Source organism: Balaenoptera borealis, assembly GCF_965194805.1.
Source record: "Balaenoptera borealis genome assembly, chromosome: 5".
In the NCBI taxonomy this organism is placed as follows: Eukaryota; Metazoa; Chordata; class Mammalia; order Artiodactyla; family Balaenopteridae; genus Balaenoptera; species Balaenoptera borealis.
The window spans coordinates 122,128,654-122,135,797 of record NC_138862.1 but is presented as its reverse complement, the minus strand read 5'-3'; positions in this window follow the sequence as shown (position 1 = coordinate 122,135,797).

Below are 7,144 nucleotides of genomic sequence, written 5' to 3'. Positions count from 1 at the left end.
AAAAAAGAAAATTACAGACCAATATCACTGATGAATATAGATGCAAAAATCCTCAACCAAATACTAGCAAACAGAACACAACAGCACATTAAAAGGATCATACACCATGATCAAGTGGGATTTATCCCAGGGATGCAAGGATTCTTCAATATACGTAAATCAATCAATGTGATACACCATATTAACAAATTGAAGAATAAAAACCATATGATCATCTCAACAGATGCAGAAAAAGCTTTTGACAAAATTCAACACCCATTCATGATAAAAACTGTCCAGAAAGTGGTCATAGAAGAAACCTACCTCAACATAATAAAGGCCATATACAACAAACCCACAGCAAACATCATTCTCAATGGTGAAAAACTGAAACCATTTCCTCTAAGATCAGGAACAAGACAAGGATGTCCACTCTCAGCACTATTATTCAACATAGTTTTGGAAGTTCTAGCCACGGCAATCAGAGAAGAAGAAGAAATAAAAGGAATACAACTTGGAAAAGAAGAAGTAAAACTGTCACTGTTTGCAGATGACATGATACTATACATAGAAAATCCTAAAGATGCCACTCGAAAGCTACTAGAGCTAATCAATGAATTTGGTAAAGTAGCAGGATACAAAATTAATGCACAGAAATCTCTTGCATTCCTATACACTAATGATGAAATATCTGAAAGAGAAATTAAGGAAACACACCCACTTACCACTGCAACAAAAAGAATAAAATACCTAGGAATAAAGCTACCTAGGGAGACAAAAGACCTGTATGCAGAAAACTATAAGACACTGATGAAAGAAATTAAAGATAATACCAACAGATGGAGAGATATACCATGTCCTTGGATTGGAAGAATCAATATTGTGAAAATGACTATACTACCCAAAGCAACCTACAGATTCAATGCAATCCCTATCAAATTACCAATGGCACATTTTGCAGAACTAGAACAAAAAATCTTTAAATTTGTATGGAGACACAAAAGACCCCGAATAGCCAAAGCAGTCTTGAGGGAAAAAAATGGAGCTGGAGGAATTAGACTCCTTGACATCAGACTATACTACAAAGCTACAGTAATCAAGACAATATGGTACTGGCACAAAAACAGAAACATAGATCAATGGAACAAGATAGAAAGCCCAGAGATAAATCCACGTACCTATGGTCAACTAACCTATGACCAAGAAGGCAAGGATATACAATGGAGAAAAGACAGTCTCTTCAATAAGTGGTGCTGGGAAAACTGGACAGCTACATGTAAAAGAATGAAATTAGAGCACTCCCTAACACCATACACAAAAATAAACTCAAAATGGATTAGAGACCTAAATGTAAGACCGTACACTATAAAACTCTTAGAGGAAAACGTAGGAAGAACAGTCTTTGACATAAATCACAGCAAGATCTTTTTTGATCCACCTCCTAGAGTAATGGAAATAAAAACAAAAATAAACAAATGGGACCTAATGAAACTTCAAAGCTTTTGCACAGCAAAAGAAACCATAAACAAGACGAAAAGACAACCCTCAGCATGGGAGAAAATATTTGCAAACGAATCAACGGACAAAGCATTAATCTCCAAAATACATAAACAGCTCATGCAGCTCAATATTAAAGAAACGAACAACCCAATCCAAAAATGGGCAGAAGACCTAAATAGACATTTCTCCAAAGAAGACATACAGATGGCCACGAAGCACATGAAAAGCTGCTCAACATCACTAATTTTTAGAGAAATGCAAATCAAAACTACAATGAGGTATCACCTGACACCAATTAGAATGGGCATCCTCAGAACATCTACAAACAACAAATGCTGGAGAGGGTATGGAGAGAAGGGAACCGTCTTGCACTGTTGGTGGGAATGTAAATTGATACAGCCACTATGGAGAACAGTATGGAGATTCCTTAAGAAACTAAAAATAGAATTACCATATGACCCAGCAATACTGGGCATATACCTGGAAAAAACCATAATTCAAAAAGACACATGCAGGCTTCCCTGGTGGCGCAGTGGTTGAGAATCTGCCTGCCAATGCAGGGGACACAGGTTCGAGCCCTGGTCTGGGAAGATCCCACATGCCGCAGAGCAACTAGGCCCGTGAGCCACAACTACTGAGCCTGCGCATCTGGAGCCTGTGCTCCTCAACAAGAGAGGCCGCGACAGTGAGAGGCCCGCGCACCGCGATGAAGAGTGGCCCCTGCTCACCGCAACTAGAGAAAGCCCTCGCACAGAAATGAAGACCCAACACACCAAAAATAAATTAAAAAAAAAAAAGACACATGCACCGCAATGTTCATTGTAGCACTGTTTACAATAGCCAGGTCATGGAAGCAACCTAAATGCCCATCAACAGATGAATGGATAAAGAAGATGTGGTACATGTATACAATGGAATATTACTCAGCCATAAAAAGGAACGAAATTAGGTCATTTGTAGAGACGTGGATGGACCTAGAGAATGTCATACAGATTGAAGTAAGTCAGAAAGAGAAAAACAAATATCGTATATTATTGCATATATGTGGAACCTAGAAAAATGGTACAGATGAACCAGTTTGCAGGGCAGAAATAGAGACACAGATGTAGAGAACAAATGTATGGACACCAAAGGGGGAAAGCGGCAGGTGGTTGGAGTGGTGGTGGGATGTTTTGGGAGATTGGGATTGACATGTATACACCAATATGTATAAAATTGATGACTTATAAGGGCCTGCTGTATAAAAATAAATAAAATTAAATTAAAAAAATAAAGTGTGAGTATTTAGTCTATTAAGATTATATAGTACAGTTTTAACTTTGTTCTTTTAGACATAACTGTCTTTGTACTGTTCACAGTTTGAATGTTTATTCAATATTTCATAACACTTCCCAGAAATTTTTAACTAACATCAAGGTGTTTTGTTTGTTTGGTTTGTTTTATGCTTGGGAAATTAGTATTGAAAATATCACATTATTTCTGAAAATAAAATAAAATAAAAAGATTTGACAGCAGATTTGTCAGGAACGATTTAAGACAAGGATGTCCTCTCTGGTGTGGAGATTTTTGCTTCCTACTTTACTTTCTTTAACACTACCATGGAGAGGGTTTGGGGCACCTCATTACAGCCTCACAAGTGTGGGTCCCTTGTCTAGCCTCTCCACTCCGCCTTTGAAAGTTTGTGGCAGCCCTATGTCACAAGCAAGTTTCTCTGCACCATTTTTCCAACAGCATTCTTTCTTTTTTTTTTTTAATTTATTTATTTTATTTATTTTTGACTGCATTGGGTCTTTGTTGCTGCGTATGGGCTTTCTCTAGTGCGGCAAGTAGGGGCTACTCTTCGTTGTGGTGCGTGGGCTTCTCATTGCAGTGGCTTCTCTTGTTGCGGGGCACGGGCTGTAGGTGCACGGGTTTCAGTAGTTGTGGTGCCCGGGCTCAGTAGTTGTGGCTCGCGGGCTCTAGAGCGCAGTCTCAGTAGTTGTGGCGCACGGGCTTAGTTGCTCCGCAGCATGTGGGATCTTCCCGGACCAGGGCTCAAACCCTTGTCCCCTGCATTGGCAGGCAGATTCTTAACCACTGAGCCACCAGGTAACCCCCAAACAACAGCATTATTTCTTAATTAAGTTATGTACATTGTTTTTTTAGACATAATGTTATTGGAAACTTACGAGACTAAAGTATAGTGTAAACACAACTTTTACACGCACTGGGAAACCAAAAAATTCGTGTAATTTGTTTTATTGCATTATTCACTTTATTGCAGCAGTCTGCAACCAAACCCACAATATCTTTGAGATCTGTCTGTATAATAAAATAACATGAACTCTACCAATAAAAATTTATATGTGTTAAACATGATTCATCGGGTTCATATTAAACTCCTAAAATTGTCCTGAAAATGGAATTTATTTTATGTGTCCTTGTTTTAAAATGATTGTTTCAGCCATATTGGACATTAGCCCTCAGTGAAATTTATGATTTGGAATTAATTATATCGCTCTCTAACGCTGCAGATGTCACACCCTTCTCCTTTCCCATGGGAGCACAGGATCTAAGCCCTCTGAGGATAACACCATACCTAATCACCTAGTGATTAGGTAGGTTCTTGTGTTTGCTTCCACAGCCTTCTCTTTTTTCTTTATATGTTCACTCTAATATATGTGCCAAGAATGGATGGGATACAAATATGTGATTCCTGGAAAATAATTCCTCTTTATTATTTTCCTTTGGCATTGAGACTTTCATTTCTACCAATTGAAGAACAGTGAAAACTAATCTTTGTTAATAATATTCTTCAAATTACATTTTTACAATATTTCAGGAGTTCCATTTGTGTTGAGAAGTCCATATTAAGCATTTGTATAATTCTGATATAAACTCTCTCATAAAATATTATTAACTACTAATCTATATTTCTAAAACATTTTCTTTTGGATTTAGAGAATCCTTTATGTCCCTGGGAAACTCCACTCAGAGGACAAGGCTGCAGGAAATCTTTGTGACAATTGGTATAGTTTAAATGGATTTGTTGGGGCTGGCAGTGACTGAAAATTGTTGGTGGGATTGAAAACATACCACATGAAAAGCTGCACACAGATGTTTATAGCGGCTTTATTCATATCTGCCAAAACTTGGAAGCAACTAAGATTGCTTCCTTCAGTAGGTGAATGGATAAATAAATGGTGGTACCACCAGACAATGGAATATTATTCAGTGCTAAAAAGGAATGAACTATCAAGCCATGAAAAGACACAGAATAAACTTAAATGCATATTACTAAGTGGAAGAAGACAATCCGAAAGGCTACGTACTGTATGATTCCAACTATACAACACTTTGGAAAAGGCAAAACAGAATGGAGACAGTAAAAATAATAGCGGTTGCCATGGTTAGGAGGGTGTCGGGGATGAATAGGTAGAGCACAGAGGATTTTTAGGGCAGTAAAGCTATTCTGTATGATACTACAGTTGTGTGTACTTGAATTGCATGTATATCAAAGCCCATTAAATGTATGACATCAAGAATGAGTCGACTGAAGAAATATACTGCTCCAGTGAGGGATATTGATAGTGGGGAAGCTCTGCATCTGAGGGGGTAGGGTGTATAAGGGAAGTCTGTACTTTTGGTTCAGTTTCTGTTCAGTTTTGCTGTGAATCTAAAATTGCTCTTAAAAAAAGAAAAGCCTTTGAATTAAAAGAAATTGTTGGTGGGAATTTGGAATTAAGAATCCATTTGATGCAATGAAAATAACATGATGGACCTTGAATCAGACAGACATTATTTGAATCTTGACTCTACCAATCATTAGTCTGAAAACTTTGTGAAATTTAACTTCTCTGGGCCTCAGTTTTCTTGGGAATAAATTAAGTGAAAAAATTTTTACCATGCAGAATTGATATGAGGACTAACTTAGATAACTTCCTACATGCTCAATAAATAGTAGCTATTATTTGTAATACATTTCAGATTTGGGACCAAAGGACTAATTCTTCATACCAGTGGGAGAACAAGGAAGGTAATAGATACAACTGCACCCTTTCAGAAGCAGTTTATGGGAGACAGAGAGAAGATTCAATCTGACCAGGCTCAAGCATACTGTGTTTAAAATTTTTACCTTTTACTCTAGCAGTGATAATGCGAGATCTCTTTTGATAAATTGTTGGTGTCTTAAAAATACCATGCATGCTCCCAACCCTGAAAAAGTATTCAAATGATCTAGTATTGGAAGTGATACACAGAAAATCTTTATTTCTTGATGAGTTTTCCCTCAAGTATTAGAAACTTGACTAATATTTCTAAAAATAGAAGAAAGAAAAATACATACGTGAAAAAAATTACTAGGAAGAAGTAGTCCCAGTATATTGGATCCTAGTCACTAATCTTATTGAGAAATTAAACTTGCAATTAGGCTAATAAATGGGGAGCAATGACAGGGCAAAGTATCTTGAAAAATCCAAAAGAAAAATTGAGGCAATTGGGAGGAGTGGGTAACCATGAGAACTGGCAAATAGCTTCTTGTCCATTTTCTTCTTTACCTCACACCAAAAATTCCCTACCTAAAAAAAAATAATAATAATAATGTCCAGTGGCAGAGCTTTTGGTCTGTTAGAGCATCCATTCCTTCCTAACAATCCCCCTCCCCCGCCTTTTTTTTTTTTCTGTTTTTTTTGGCTGCGTTTGGTCTTCACTGCTTTGCGAAGGCTTTCTCTAGTTGCTGTGAGCGGGGGCTACTCTTTGTTGCAGTGCACAGGTTTCTCATTGCCTCTCTTGTTGTGGAGTATGGGGCTCTAGGTGCGCAGACTAATTGCAACATGTGGGCTCAGTAGTTGTGGCATGCGGGCCCTAGAGAGCATGGGCCTCAGTAGTTGTGGCATGTGGGCTCAGTAGTTGTGGTGCGTGGGTTCAGTAGTTGTGGCTCGCAGGCTCTAGAGCGCAGGCTCAGTAGTTGGGGCGCATGGGCTTAGTTGCTCCACGGCATGTGGGATCTTCCCGGACCAGGGCTCGAACCCATGTCCCCTGCATTGGCAAGAGGATTCTTAACCACTGAGCCACCAGGGAAGTCCCTCCCCTGCCTTTTTTGTTAATATCTCCCCTTTGTCCCCCTGCAGCCCACGGGCTTCGGGTAAGAAGACCCTTTTGCTCAGTTCTAGGGATTGGTATCACTGACCAAAAATAATACCTCTTCTTTGCCAGTGATTGCTTCAGAAATGGGCATGTGATGTGACCCAGTTTGTGCCAGTGAGATGTAAAGAAAGGTTTGCTAAGTGTTTCAGGGAAAGAAATTTTCTTGCTCTTAAGAAAGAGCCACTTGAAAGGGATATTCTTGCTTTCTGTGGTCATCATGGAGGTGCAGATAAAAAGCTCAGAACTGCCACAGCTCTTTTTCCACCATGCAGAAGCTAATCTAAGGATGAAATTAATTCACAGTGGAGGATTTAGTGGAGTGAATTACAGAGAAATAGGACTGGAGCTTATTGGCTTGTTCCAAATCTTCACTATGCCTTCCTCTGGAATTCTAGGTATATGAGCCAATACATATCCTTATCCTAGACAGCTTAAATCATATTTTTATTTGCAGCTGAAAGCACTCCAGCTAATATCAGCTGACTAATGACCTATATTAGAAATGGTTATTTCTGACATATTGTTGTTGTTTTTTTTTTTT